General features: G+C 36.2%; 1 protein-coding gene across 5 annotated transcripts in view; it reads right to left on the bottom strand.

The window, feature by feature from the left end:
* Positions 1-16,152, bottom strand: part of Cdh20 (cadherin 20) — a 211,317-nt gene that overhangs the window by 99,459 nt on the left and 95,706 nt on the right. The window contains exon 2 of one of the 5 annotated variants that reach the window (XM_063231533.1): positions 1,464-1,540. The exons of the other annotated variants lie outside the window; for them this stretch is intronic. The gene's annotated coding sequence lies outside the window, so the exon portion shown is untranslated. The remainder of the gene's footprint in view (positions 1-1,463; positions 1,541-16,152) is intronic. 5 annotated transcript variants of the gene reach the window in all.

The raw sequence follows: 16,152 nt of genomic DNA on the forward strand, positions 1-16,152 counted from the left end.
TAGCAACAGAATATTTGGCCTTGTTGCACATTACTCTTTACTGCTGATATGTGTTGGATATTAGTAGTGATTGTTGACACTAAGTACAGGACACTGCAGAATACTGTCATCCTTCAATATCTTTGGGGAATTGGTTCCAGAAAATGCATGAATACTAAAATCCATGGGCTACTCAAGGTTTTCACATAAGATTATTTTCCATGTCCTATGTGTACTCTTTTGTATACTTTAAATTATATCTAGGCTACTTACAAGATCTAATGAAATGTAAATGTTATATAGTTATCAGACTATACTGTTTAAGCAAAAATGATAAGGAAAAAAACCTACACATATTCAGTGCACACACAGTTTTCCCCAAATATTTTCTACTTGTGGTTGATTGACTCTACAGATGTGGGAATCATGGATATACGAGATCATCCATATATTCATTTATCATTGTTTATTGAGTACTGTGTATCAGGCTCTGTTGTATTTATGTTTTAATCCTCATACATTTGGGTTAAGTAAGACAACTCAGAGTCATACAGCTATTTAGGTGCAAGGAAGGTTTCAAATTCAATCTGGACTTTTATTTCTCTCCTGCTATCAGAAATCTCTGGAAATAACAGAGAACTGGAAAAGCCTGAATACCATTTGCTTAGTTAAGGCTAGAAATAATCTGCTAGTGGGAATATGAAACTGTATAACTGAATTGGAAACCAATACTTTGGTTTCTTAAAAGATTACATATAGAACTCTAACTAACTAACTAACTAACTAACTCTAACTACCCAGCAGTGCCACCCTTAGGTATTTACCCAACAGTCTTGAAAACATATGTCCACATAAAAACTTGTTGATAAACATTCATAGCAATAATATTTATGAGTGCCAGAAATGGAAATAGCCTAAGCATTCACCAACTGATGATTGATAAAATGTGGTATGTTCATATAATTGAATATTAATAATATTATTCAGAAATGGGAAGAAACTATATACTAATATGTGCTGTAACAAAGATGAACCTTTAAAATGCTAAGCAAAAATAAATTATAAACAGTCATATATTATATGATTCCATTTATACGAAATATCTAGAATAAACAAATTTATACGTAGAAAGTAGATTAGCAGTTTACTGTGTTGTGTGTGTGTGTGTGTGTGTGTGTGTGTGTGTGTGTGTGTGTGTATACATGGAGAGTGATGGCTAATGGGTACAGGATTTCTTTCTGACATGTTGAAAACGTTCTGACATTGTTGATTATAGTAGTGGTAGCACGACTATAAATAAGCCAAACCATCAAAGTGTGGAAATAAGTCCCTGACTTACAAACATTTGAATTGCAGATATCACAAATATACTTTATAAGATTCACAGATGTACTGTATAAGACTGTCTTGGTTCCTTCTCTGTCATTGCTAAGACAAAATACCTGATCCCCAAAATGAAGGAAGAAAAGGTTTATTTAGCTTACAGTTTGTGGAGATTTCACACCATACTCAGTTGGCCCCAAGGTCGGTGGTTTGGGTGAGGGGAAACCATTCATGGTGGCTGAAGCAAAAGACAACAAAGCAACAAGAAATAAAGGAGCAAAAGGGAGAAGCAAGCCACTTTCCCTCCCTTATATTGAATGCAAGCAAGCTGCCTGTTGGGTGGTGCAGCACTCATCCTGCCAATCCTAGCACTAGACAATGAATCAATCACAAACTGTAGATTCAGCCATTTTTGAAAGGCCCACCCCATCATGACTGCCTGAGGCTTTGTAGGGGATATCCAGACACAAAGCATAACAAAGACTCACTTTATTGGATTATGATAGAATTCAGCTTACATATATTCTCCAAGAATGGAACTCATTTATAAGTTGGAGACTTATAGCACTTTAAATGGATGCATTATATGGTATGTGAATTAGAACAGAACATCAGTATGTGTTCTCTCTTTCTCTTTCTTTCTCTCTGTATGTGTGTGTGTGCATACACGTGTAACTTTTTATTTACTTACTCTATCTTTGCCTATGAATCTTCTGATATTTATTCTTTCTAGGAAAATATATTCTTCCTGCACCTTGGTTATACTGTATTTTTTTTTTGCAAGGAAAGGGCAAATTTCTTATTTATATTCATCTCCTGGCATCCAGCATCATGCGTGGCTTGTATTTGGTTCTTTTTATGATGGGAATTGTACTAGGATGGGCAGGAGCATTTGTCCCCAGGCAAAGGAAAACCTGAATAACACAAATTTCTGGAGAACTTTGCAGAAGAGAACATGTGAAATGAAGGGACATTTTAATGATAATTTCATTAAATTGCCTATAAAGTAGTAAAAATGCTTTGGCAGTGTTTTTATGTTATCCTTTGGACTTAGTCCCATCCCAGATACTCTTAGAGTAGAAAGGAAAACATAAACTCTGTTTTTCACACAGTCCTTATGTTGTACATGTAGAAGAGAAGTCTAAAATGAATCTCACTGTACCACCTATTAGCTGAAATAAGTGTTATATCCTTGGTAAGTCTCAGGTCTGTAAGAGTCAGGACATCATAAAAGCTCCCTTCAGGTGTCCCAGGGGATGAAGTGAAGTTAACATGCTAAAGACCTAACAAGATGACTAGTACCTTGGAAGCTTATGATCAGTGTGCTCTGTTCTCAAGAGTACACGAAGACACCATTTCCATATAACCTGTATGCTAAATACAGAATTACTGCAAGTTATAGTCATTTACCTCTAAATCAGTTGAGTATCTATAATGGCCTATGGGCTCTGCTATCTGGCCCTACTTGAGACTTCTTGAAAGGATGAAATGGGCAAGTTAATTATCATTAAGGCTCTTTCAACTGATTTATGCATAGAATAGATTTTCTTTTAATACAAAATGCTATATCACTCATTCTGAGTGATTATGCTCATGTGTCATAGTGTAGAGGGCTATTAACTGTTACTATTTTGGAGCCCTAAGACAGTGCATTATGTATACGTGACTCTAAACAATCAGGTCTTCCTGACTTTTCTCCAGGGAAAATCTAGTAAATACTGAAATAACACTTTCTCTGTCTTGTATTGAATTTACTCTTAACTGTGTTTCAACCTTTTTGTTTTCTAAGAACAAACAGATACTACTTTTTTTGAGACAGAGTATGTATAATTAAGGCTGACCTCAAACTCACTATGGAGCCTAGGCTGACCTTGAACTTGTGTCCCAAATGCTGGGATTATAGGTGTACACCACCATGACCAGCTAAAGATACTGTATTTTCTGTGCTGTTTCCAGGCTTCTTACTTCTTTATTAGGAAGGTCACCTTTACAGAAGACACACAATGCCAGTGACAACCACAAGTGACATTCTTCAAAATGCAGTAACAACATTAAGAGCAGTTGCTGAAATAAAAATTAAGAAAATGACATCTCAAATTCATATTTTGGTGATCAATGTTATGTTTAGCCTAGATTCCAGAGCTTTTCAGGCCTTAAAATCAATATCAGACTTAGATTATGTATCTGGCTTGAGGAGTTGGTACTCATGAAAGCAAAGGACCTTATTTATGAAAGTATCATGGACCCCTTTACTTTAAACTTGAAGGGGCATCATTTTAAATAGGAGATTGAAATACAAAACAGTGTTAATTCCTATGGAAATTATACTTGAGGTACCTAAACTAGTGGCAATCTGTGTCATTACTTTTTTTAGCATATGCTTATTATATTTCAAATTTCAAAATGTAATAAAAGAAATAAATATAAAAAATGATGAAGCATAGAAAAATCATTCCTAAAATTCGTCTGGAACCAGAAAAGACCTAGAATAGCAAAGGCAATTCTGAGCAACAAAGGCAAGGCAGGAGGCATCACAATCCCTGACTTGAAGTTATACTACAAAGCTACTATAATAAAATCAGCATGGTACTAGAATAAAAACAGACCTGAAGATCAACGGAATAGAACAGAAGATACAGCTACAATTACAAACACCCTCAGCCACCTTATCTTTGATAAAGGGCCCAAACATGTTCACTGGAAGAAAGATAATCTCTTTAATAAATGGTGCTGGAAAACTGGCTCTCCATATGCCAAAACCTAAAAAAAAGATCCATCCCTATCACCATGTACTAAAGTCAAAATGGATCAAAGATGTAAATATTAAAACAGAAACACTAAATCTACTGGAAGACAAAGTAGGTAGAAATCTTGAAGACGTAGGAATGGACAGAGAATTCTTGAACAAATCAAACTGTATGGGAAATATTTCTCAGAATCAATAACTGGGATCTTGTTTTATTAAAAATTTTTTTGAATGTCAAAAGAAATCTCCAACAGGGTAAAAAGGAAACCCATGAATTTTGAAAAAATCTTAGTCAACTGTCCCTCAGAAGACTTCTGTATAGAACATATAAAGAATTTTAAAAAATCAGATATCTGAAATTCAAAGATCCATTAAAAAAATGGGCATCTGACATGAATACACAGTTCACAGATAAAGAAATACAAATGGCAAATAAATACATGAAAAAATGTTCAGCATCATTGGTCATTAGAGAAAGACAAATTAAAACCACACTGAGATTCCATCTCACTCTGGAAAGAATGGCCAGAATAAAGAAAACTATCAGCAACAAATGCTGAAGAGTCTCCAGGGAAAAAGGAACTCTTCTGCACTATTGGTGGGAGTGTAGACTGGTGCAACCACTATAAAGGTTAGTCTGGAGTTTCCTCATAAAGTTGGGGTTGGAAAGTCCCATTTGACTCAGCTATTCCACTTCTGGGCATATTTCCAGAAGAACTGAAAACATCATATCACAGTAATACATGTGCACCCATGTTTATAGCAGCACAATTTGTAATAGCCAGATCTTGGAAACAACCTAAATGCCTATCAACTGAGGAATGGATAAAAAAGATGTATATTTTTATACAATGGAGTACTACTCAGCTATAAAGAATAATCACATTGAGATATTTACAAGTAAATGGATGCACCTTGAGGCCATACTCATAAATGAAATGAATCAAACTCACATATATAAATACTCTATTGTCTCTCTAGTATAAGAAATGGTAAGAATACATAAGATGCAAAATCCTCAGTAAATACAGTGAAAGGGTAAGAATCTGCTCAGAGGGGGAAAATAATATCTCAGGGAAAGGAGTAAAAAGATAAAAGAAGGGAAAAAATATCTAAATTTGTATAAACACACTTAGGATAGCTAAGATGGTTGTGCTACAAATTCTGTAAGTTCTTGGAACACAATAGTTTACATTCATAGAATTGGAACAATTTTACATGTTAGTGTCTGATGATCTGAGAAACTCTTGAAGATCACTGTGTAAAATGAAAACCTTAATTATGTTCCTACCACCTTGTATCGAAGGCCTAAATCATCATTGTTTTGGGCTCTTTGCTATTGTTATTTATTTATCTTTTTTGTTTCTTGTTTTCCTAGTAATCTGCTTTGTTTTGTTTTTCACTCTAGTACAGAAAGGATAGGTATACATGTAGAGGCTTATACATGCATAGAACTTCTCCTAAACAGTTTATGAGAGTCAATTATATTACATATGATGAAATGAACAGCTACTTTGAAGAAAAGAGACATTATGATATCCATTGCTGTCATACTGTGAAATCCAGTAATGCTCTTATTCTTTATTTCTAGGGGTATTATTCTGTCTTGTATTATTTAATTTCATCATACATGAAGGTCTGGACAGCTATTTTAAAGAGAACAAGAGACAGACATTATGGTAGCCATTGTTGATTTTCCTATTGTTTTGTTTTGAAGGCCTGTAATGCCTTCATTACTCTGTTTTGATTAGCTTTATACTATTTTGTTTTGTATGAATTCATTGTGTGTGAAGATATAGACAACTATTTAGAAGAAAATAAGAGACATTATTGTAGCCACTGTAGACTTTCTGTTGTCTTGGTTTGAAATTTGTGTCACTTACATTATTTTCTTCAGATCTGCTTTGTTCTGTTCTGTTTTACCTTTTTTAAAATAAAAAAATGGTAATGCAGATCTATATTTAATCACAAAAGATTGGTATTTTAGCAAAATACCAGATACCCATGTGCTGGAATGTTTGTATTATTTTTGACAAAACCTGTTCTTAACACCTATTATTTATAGGGATACCTATTATGTTTTGCCACTATGTTAAGTAATTTACATATATTATCCAGTGAGAAGAATAAGGTGTGGCAGACTGGCTAGAAAAGAAAGGATGACCTATTAATTATAAAATCCCAGGATAGATTCATGAACTGCAGGTAAAAAGAACAAGAAGTCACCAAGAACTATGCTCTTCTCGTGAATCAGTGCCATATACTGGTCACTGAGGGACAGCCAGACATCACCCTTTTCCCAGGACCAGTACCAATTGTGGACTGTGGGGGAAGAAAACAAGAGGTCACCAAGAAGCAAGCCCTCCCTATGAATCTGTGCCATGTATGGGCTCTTGGAGGGACAGCCAGATGTCAGTCTTTTCCCATGAGTCAGTGCCATTCATGGACTCTGGAGAAAGAGAACAAGAAATCACTAAGAAGCAAGCCTTCCCTGTTAATTGGCACCATGTGTGGGCCGCTGAGAAGACAGACAGCAGCCAGTCTTTTTTTGTGAGTCAATGCCATTCGTGGACTGTGGGGGAAGAGAACAGGTCACCAAGAAGCAAGTTTTCCCTCAAGCTGGCACCATGCATGTCTGCTAGAGGAAAATTAGATGCCAGCCTTTTCCCCTGAGTCAGTGATATTTGTGGACTTTAGGGGTAGAGAACAAGTCATCAAGAATCAAGCCTTCCTTGTGAGTTGGCGCCATGCCCGGGCTCTGGTGGGACAGCCAGATGCCAGCCTTCTTCTGAGTCAGTGCCATTCAGGAACTGTGGGGGAAGAGAACAAGAAGTCACCAAGAAGCAGTCCCTCCCTGCAAATTGATGCCATGTGCAGTGTGCTGGGGGGACAATCAGATGCTAGTGCTTTCAGATATATGGGAAACAAGAAGGGCTACCCACCTGACCCCTGATGTAAGCAACTGGCTGGTCCAGAGAAACACAGGCTGTGATGGTAACTACTGAGGTAAAATACAATTTAATGCTTGTAGTGTTCAGTGTTGCACTGACTTTGCATGTCTAAAGCTGGTGGTCTGATCATCTGTTCAGAGGATAACAAGACACAATGTAGCATCTATGAGGGTCTCCTTCTGAACGTGGTAGCCATTGTTAATTCTCATCATCCAGTTTTGAAATCCTGTATGGTTTTCATTGTTTTGTTGGGTTGTATTTTTTTGTTTGATTTTATCATATCCAATAGTATGGGCAGCTTTCATAGATAACAAGATATATTATGGTAGCCATTTTAGATTACTCTTGTGTAGTTTTGAAGTCCTATATTACATGTACTGTTTTGTTTTTATTGGTTTTATTCTGTTCTGTTTTGTTTGATTTTTACTATGTCTGAAAGTATCTGCAGCTATTTTGAAGACAACAAGAGGTATTATGGTAACTATTGTTGATTTCCTATTGTTTTGAAGTCCTGTGTCACTTATACTAGTTTGTTTTGATTGGCTTTGTGCTGTTTTGTTTTGCTTGGTTTTATTCTCTTTAAAATAAAAAAAAAATCTCAGGACACTGAGGAGAGCACTTTCCAAAGACCTGTACCATAGTTGGATTTTTCATGAGAACTCAAGTAGATTTTTGATAGACTGGCCTAATTCCAGCCTGGAGGAAGAGGAAATACAGGAAGACAGATGACATTGAGTTTTGTAGCTACTATGTTCTCTCTGTAATAGTCTGCTCTCATCCTGTACAGTGCATTTATTTTCCTACTTTTACTTGGTCCAAACTTGCTCTGCAGGTTTATATTTTTTCCTACCTTTAGTAAATGTAAAACTTATCATCATTTGCACTTGTCTTGACCAATTCTTTGTTCTGGACAGAAAGATTCTAGAAACCTCCTCGAGAAGGAAACATCAATACCCTCAAACTCAATTACATCTTGTTTAGTTCTGACAAAGGTAATAACATGGCATGTTATGATAATAAATGATGTATTATTTCTTATGTCAAAGATGTGAAAACCGAGGCCTAGGAGGGTTAAGTAACTTTTTCAAGGTCATAGAGCCAAAATGTGCTATGTCTAGGACACTAACAATTATCTTTAAATGCTTACAGTACTCTAATGTGTGCAGGGAGAGAAACATACAAACATTTAAAATTGTCATCTCTGGGTAGTAGAATTTTAGTAGTTTAACTGTGGAAGGTAGAATACTAAAGTGCTAAATTGAATTGTAATTTATATGGCTAGTACATTTCCTCAAAAGGGCAATCATTTAGCCATATGTTTTGAGTTTTTTAATTGAACTCTGTTGTCATCCAAAAACATTTCCCTTGTTTAATTGCCAAGGTATGCTTTGGGTACCAGTATAGGGTTGAAAGGAACTGATCCAGGAGCTAGCACTGCAGTGGTAAAGCTATGCCAGGGTATATACTAAACATTAAGGTCAAAGTAGGGCCGGGATTTAGGAGGGTGATCATCTTTCTTAATTCAGGAGTTCATGTTAATCACAGTAGTGATAGCATACATAAATCAGGAATCACCCTGACACCAGGCAAAATTTGATCACCTGGGAGAAGCCAAATGAGTCAGAAAAATTTAGATGGTACAAAAACTAGGTAAAAAATATGGATATAAATGGCACAAAATAACTTTTTAAATAACTGAGCCTCAGTGTCATCAAAGAAATTCATATTAAGACAACTAAGTCTTTCACTTTTCAAAATGCAGTTTATGGAACATCTATATCTGCCAGGTATTTCTAAGTTTTTCTTTTTAAATATTTTATAAACTTTTTATTTTAGAATAATTTTATATTTATAAAAAATTTCAAGATTATTGTGGAAATAACTTCTTTGCAAAGAATACAGCATAGAAAAAAGAATAATTTTATAGTGAAGAAACTTGAGAACATTGTATCAGCTAGGTGATCAAGGTTAACATTATTAGTGATAACATATCGATAGTATCACATGTATTCTGGCTATAATATGATGAGAAATGCCACTGCACTTCAGTGGCATTCTGTTCCTGGTTTGCCTCTCAAATCAACTAACTGGTATTAATGAGGACCTATTTTATATCCATCACTGTTTAAAAGAAAAAAGAGAGATATGTTTAGTTTCAGAGTTTATATTCTGATACTGTGAAATTTATGCCTACAAGTATGATCAGCCTTCAAAACAATTCAAGTATTGCCAAAGAAATCACCAACAAAGAAAGAGAAAGAGGGAGGAGAAAAAAGAAAGGAGAAAGAAGGAAGGAAAGAAAGAAAAGGAATACCTAGGAGTAAGGGACAGTGGTAACCAGGAGCCCTTTGATAAAGTCTTGTTGGGAAAAGCAGTATGGATCACTTCTGAAGTTATGGTATATATATATATATATATATATATATATATATATATATATATATGTTTATATACATATATATGTAACAAAAAGCATAGGAGTCCAACAATAAGGATGCTATCAGTATTTTTATGTCTGTGAAGTAAAAGAGTAAAAGGATTAGAGTAACTACAATTCCAAACAACACATAATAACTTCAAAGCATCACTCTTTATCTGAGATGGCATTCATAGGACTTATTTCTAAAATGAACATCCCAAGGCTTCTGTATATTTATGATTTGGCAGGCATGTTGCTAAGAATTGCTGAGGTGACTTAAATCTGTTTGCTGGAGAGAATCAGGGGAGAAGAGGCTATCCAGATATGATAGACAGGTTGAGAAAGGGTGGGGGTAATTTAGAATGCTTTATAATTTTTCTAGATGATTTTGGAATGATAAGTTAGATTTGGAAAAAGTTAAAAAGTTAATTAAATTGTGGCCGCATTTGAAAAACAGGATTTTTCTTCAGAGTAGAAGTCACTGGAGATATCATGTTGTCTTACTGTTTACTTAACTAGCACACATCACAATTGTGATTATATAGTGGTTGTAAATAATCAAAAGGATAGAACATATAGTGTCTCTTCCAAAAGCCATTGTTTAGATAATCTAGAACAACTAAGAGAGGGAATACAATTCTAAGAGGTAGGACACAGCCTGTAAAATACCCAAAAGTAGTTCCAGAATCAGTATCTAGAGCGATAATCATTTCAGAAGATGATAATTGAGAAACAAAATCACAAATATATAGTGAAAAGTTACAAAATTCAGCACGTTATGATTTTATTAAAAATTTCCCATGTTTGGAGTAAGAAAAAATTCTGCCTATTCATAATAAAAGTTCTAGATTTGTGGTTCTCTGTAGATTCCCATGCTTCTCAGAAACTTGGATAAAACCTCTATTACACCTAAGAAATTCTCCTGTGTTTAGTACCATTGAGTGTACTAAGATATGTTACAGGATGCTGTTTTATGCAGACTAATTAATGTTGGGTATCATTCTGGGATGGGAAAGTGGTAACTAAACATAAAAATAATCCCAGCTCCTAGGAACCTGAGGCATAAGGATTGCAAGTTCAAGACCAGCCTGGTAAACTGAGACCCCATCTTAAGATAAAATAAGACTGGAAAGTAGCTCAGTGGTGGAGTGCTTGACTAGCAAGTATGATGCCCTAGGTTTAAACTCTAAGGATAGAAAGAGAATAGGATGGGAGGGAAGAACAGAAGGAAAAAAGGAAGGAGAGAGAAGAAGTAGGAATGAAAGGGAGAGGAGGGGAGAGAATATGAAAGGAAGGAAAGGAGGGGAGAGGCGAGGAAAGGACAGGAGGAGAGGGGAGAAGAAAAGAGAGCCGAGGAGGGGAAAGGTGAAGAGAGGAGAGGCGAGGCAAGGCAGGGCAGGCAAGGTGCAGGCAGGAGCATATTTTTGAACGTGTATTCATGAAGAGGTGATCTGGTTTAAACCTGTATCAGGCAGGTATGGAGGGATAGTGAATAGTCCTTTTATGCATCTGTTTATTAGGATTTGGGATGATTTTATTCAGAGAAGAGGTGAAATGTACAATTAAGAGGAAAGTTTGTTTCAGGAGTTGTAGACTGCTGTTTAGGAGGTGTAGTGATCTTCTCGGTGTCCATCAGCATCTTGGTAATCCTGGCCCTTAGACTTGTTCAGTATAAGGTAAATGAGGCAAGTGCAGTAGAAAAATAAGTATAAGCTAAGAGAACTGAGATATTGAGATGCAAGACGCATCATGGATGGGGATCTTCTATAGCAATGGCAAATAGAATTTTGCCCTTGCAGCAAGATTCTCATTATCAGGCACAAGATATTTTATTTGTCGCTGAACCATAATTCATGGATGTGCAATGCAGGAGACATCACAAAAATCCAGCTAAAGCATGGGGAAAACAGCGTCTATTGACCCATGAGTGTTGAGAGGACTCATTTTGGAGCACACATGAAGTATGATGGGGCCACTCAATCTTTTCTGGGAGTTAAGGTAAGAGAGAGGGTAGAGTTGCTGCAGTGTGGGTAAAGACAGCCCAGGTAATACTACTGGTTGTTTGAAGATTCATTTTTATGTCACCAAGGCACTTCCCCACTCTACTCACTGGATAAAAACTTAACTTTGGAAACATGGATTTCATTCCTTTCATTATTTGAAAGGAACTAGAGGGAGAGAGAAAGAACATCTCTTCCTTTTGCTTTCAAAGCTTTAAATGTTACCAGCACTTGTGTAAATCTTACAGCATCTGATGCAGTTTTTTTGGGCTCTCTTATTATAGAGTGAGCTTGTGGAATAGCCTATTTCTGTATCTTTAAAATCTAACACAACAAAAGAAAGCAGGTGCTCCGTCAGTGCTTGTGGATGAATGGAAGATGTAAAATGCAAAGCTGGCATTTTGTTGGGTGCTCTATTTAGGTTTAATTTCAGTCTCTTTTGTAGTTTAGCTTTTGTAGAGAGGAACCTGGACAGTTTTTAAAAATTATATCCTTTGGAATTAGAGAAGAAGTTTAGAGATCAGGCAGTGTATTAGTGTTTACAGTGTGATATATGGGCCAGTGCTGGCCTAGGAACTCATCAATTCACATAAAAGAGTGCTGGAACAGGAAGCATTCAGAAACTTGTTGTCATTTGACATTGACACTGTTACAACATTTAATTATGTGATTTTCTAGTATTTCATATTAATAGTATTATTGAAATAATATTGGTTTATGAAGGGATTGAAATTATAGAAGCAGAAGGCCCTACAAAATTGGTTTCATACAAAGTTTAAAATCAACATTTGTAGTTAGTTCTGTCCTTTTTTTCAGAGAAGCAGTGAGCTTACATGGCTATTCACAGAACTCTAACTTCTCCAAATTCTTAACAGATTATCCTATTTGGTATCCAGACTTGCCCTACTAACAATAATGTTCTCTTAATAATTCTCATCTGCTAGGCTCCCATTCAGCTCTGACCCCTGGTGTGTTCTGTATCCCATTCATATGGTTTCATTCAGGACTTCAAAAGACGATAATAGGAAATTAACAATCGTTACGATAATGCCTCTCCTTATCTTCAAAATAGCTGTTCAGAACCTCAGACATAGGCATGTAAAATTAACGAAACAATAAAAGAACTAAGTTTCTTTTTTACTTTAGTTCTCTTTTTAGAAATTTCAGGTATGTGACCTCTAAATTTCTGTGTGTCCTGAACTTGTTCTGTGTGGGCTGGAAGTCTGTTATATTTTGTTCCTTCATCTTGAAGTTTCCCTGTATTCCTCAGAATAAGTCCATGTTGCATCCCAGGGGCTTCCTGCATTGGCTGCCAGTGTACATATAATGGGTTGGACTAGGGTCTGGATTTCTCTGAACAGGGTTCTGGGAGTGGTGGAGAGACACAGGGTGGTAGTTTACTAATGCTCCCCTGATGGTGGTGAGGCCTCAGGCTGTGTTTTCTTTTCTGAGCTGGTGCTGGTGCTGGGCTGGTTGGATCTCTCTCAGACGCTGGTGCATGGCCTCATGATGTAGCTTCCTCCCTTGCTGGGTTCCCTCTGGGCTTGCCGTATCTCTCTGGGCTTCTTGCACATAGTCTTAGGGTGTGGCTTCTTCTTATTAACTCAGTTTGTTCACAGTTTTGGTTCAGCTTTGATATTTCTTTGCCGATTCTCTTTCTAGTTCATCAGTCTTCTGTGACAATGAAGTATTAAGATCTTCCATTACAACTGTCTTATTGCTTATTGGATTTTCCATGTCTACCAATAACTGTCTTATATAGTTGACTGCTCCTGTATTAGGTGCATATATATTTATGATTCTTATAACATTTGTGATTTTTCATCGATCCCAGTCAATCCTGTTATTCTTCCTTGCCTCATCTTGTACCTGTTGGACTGATTTCTCATAGTGTCTTGCTATTTTTGCATTATCTTTCTTTTTATGATCACTAGTTGTAATTCTGTCTTCAAGATCTTAAATTCTATCCTTTCTTTCATTCAATCTGTTGCATATGCATTTAGTGAAGGTGTTAATCTCCTGGATCTCTGTTTAGATAAGTTTCATGGATTTTATTTCTCTCCTATGTTGGGCAATTTTTGTTTCCATCTTTTTAAAGATCATCTATTTTTTTATTTGTGTCTTCTCTAATATCTTTGATTTTTAGCATCATTTCTTTTTATATCTCAGAGATTGTTTTCTCCATAGCCCTTTTCCACTTGTTTTTTTCACTTCTGTTATCATTTCAGAAAGTTCCAGTGCTTGACTTTCAACTTCATCCATCTTGTTGATGTCCTGGCCTGTCCTGGGTAGGCTGGGCATTTGGGGCTGCACCCAGCCTCTGCATCTTGCAATTCTCCACCTTCCCTTTTTTTCTTTTATTTTGTCTTCATTGTTGATGCCTGCCAACCTCCTGTGATATATAATTCTACCACTAGCATTGAGACTTCTGTCAAGGAGGAATGCAGATGTCCATTCCTCAGAGATGTCTTCCACATTTAGTTGGTTCTCTATAGCTATCCCAAGTGTGCCCTCACCGTCTTCCAGTTGGCTGGAAGGGAGGAGCACTGTCTTGTTTACTTTTCTCTCCTGTTGCTGAGACAAAATACCTGGTGCCCAAAATGAAGGAAGGAAAAGTTTTTTAGCTTACACTTTGTAGAAATTTTGGTCCATATTCAGCTGGCTTCAATGCAAGGTGGTGCAGTTGAGGGACAACCATTCATGGTGACTGCAGAAAATATCAAAAGCATTAAGAGTGATAAGGGAGCACTCCTCCTTCTCTCTCTTATATTGTATGCCAGCTACCTGCCCTTGGGTAGATGCAGTACTCACCCTACCATTCCTAGCACTAGGCAATGAATCAATCACAAAAGCTATATTCAGCCACCTTTAAAAGGCCCATCCCCCATGACTGCATGAGGCTTTGGGTGGACATCCAGACACAAACCATAGCAGGCACAGAGCATGCTCTCAGTCTCCCAGCTGGCCTACCCCCCAGGATGTAATGGAGAGGTGCAGCCTACAAACTGACTGTCTTCCACCTGGCCCTGCCATCAGGGATCCATTTGGTTTTTTCTTAAGACACCTTCCTGTCATGGTGGCCTCAGAAAAGGATTTCTGCTTTCTGTTGCTCTTCCATTTAGTAAACTTTGCAGAAGATGGCAGATGGATTTGAAGGCCTTTAGATTCTTGCTTGTAAACATGAGATAATGATACTTTTACCAAAAACTTGAGTTTTCATTGAATGCACTGCTGAGTTTTTTTTTTTTTTTGCCTGCCACGTTTTAATATGTGTGGTTAAGTTGGATAAAAAGGGTATACTTGCCAGAGAATAGGAGAAAGATAAAATTGAAAAAAAAGTGCAAACATTTAGGAAGATTAAAATCTTTGAAAATCTGTACATATGGTACATCTTTTAATTAATTTGATACTTTAGGAAACTATAAAGCAATGTCATATTGAAGGAATTTAATTTAGCATTTGGAAGACATAGACAACCCATTTTATAGAATTTAAAAGTGAAATATAGACACATTTATTAAGCAGAACTTCCCAGAACCTCAGGCTTACAGAATTAGATCTCAAGACCTTGAATTTAGTGATTTGTATGAGCAGGGTAGGAAGGAGCAGAGGCAAGGAAGTTTGAAAAACATATGGTTAAGCAGTGGCCTTTATTGGCAGCATAGAACTGATACATTAAGGAAAATAATTTTTCTGCAGAATCTGTATGGATTTAGCAGATATCCGAAGTTGAAATCCATTTATTTAAGGAAAGAGAGTGAAGGGAAGATACATAACTGGCCCTGGTAACAAAGCACAGAGTTTTGAAAAAAAATTAATGAAATTATACTGCCAAAATATAATCCTTGGAAAAAAATATAGTTCCCAGAATAGTGGATTGTGCACATCCAGAAATAAGTCCTCAGATATTCTCAGAGAAGCTTATAGTAGGAGATCCGATGGAACTCTGATGGAGGATGCTTTGGCAGGACTGATAAAAGATACCCTGAGTTGGGGGAGGAGCCCTTCCAAACTGTTCTCTTAGTCTGCATAACTTTTCCCTTTGCATTTTTGATGCTGATTTCTGTCTGTTGCCCACATCTTCATGGTCCACTCTGCATGTGATTCTTGACCTCCAGGATTGACCCTTATTCCTCCTCCTTTCATTGGACCAAGCAAAGCAATGATACGGTAAATGTGTTCTTTTGTTTATCAGGAAAGTCGCTCACCATCTACAAGACATCCTAAATTACAAAACTGACAGTTATATTCCTTTCTCACTGTTTTGCCACTGACATTTTAGAGAAATTTAACTTGCCCAGAAAAAGGGAATTATAAGTTGTAAATGTTTTAAATATAAAGAAAATATTTACTCTTTGCAAATTGTTAATATTTCAGGAATTAGGAGAGTAAGGAAGGAATAGTATTAGAAAAACATTCTGCTTTCTTAAAAAAAGAGAATTCCATATGTGTATGGAGCAAAATATCATAACTGTTGGACTATAGTTTCTCCTATTGTTTCACAGATTAAGCTTATGCTAAACGGATGAGTCATGGGCAGTTTTATTTTATGAATAATAGGTTCCTTCATACTTATTAGTTATACTGTATATAAATATATACTTGTAAATATATTTCATATGTATTTTTATAAACCTCTATTTACCATATATTTATATCCTTATATACTTAAAATGGTATTTTTGTTCTCATTTATGACAAATGTTGTGAATAATTTCCTTTTAACTCTCATAT

The sequence above is a fragment of the Cavia porcellus genome, unplaced genomic scaffold (genome assembly GCF_034190915.1).
Source record: "Cavia porcellus strain 051 isolate PalLab524CR breed Dunkin Hartley unplaced genomic scaffold, mCavPor4.1 scaffold_20, whole genome shotgun sequence".
Lineage (NCBI taxonomy): Eukaryota > Metazoa > Chordata > Mammalia > Rodentia > Caviidae > Cavia > Cavia porcellus.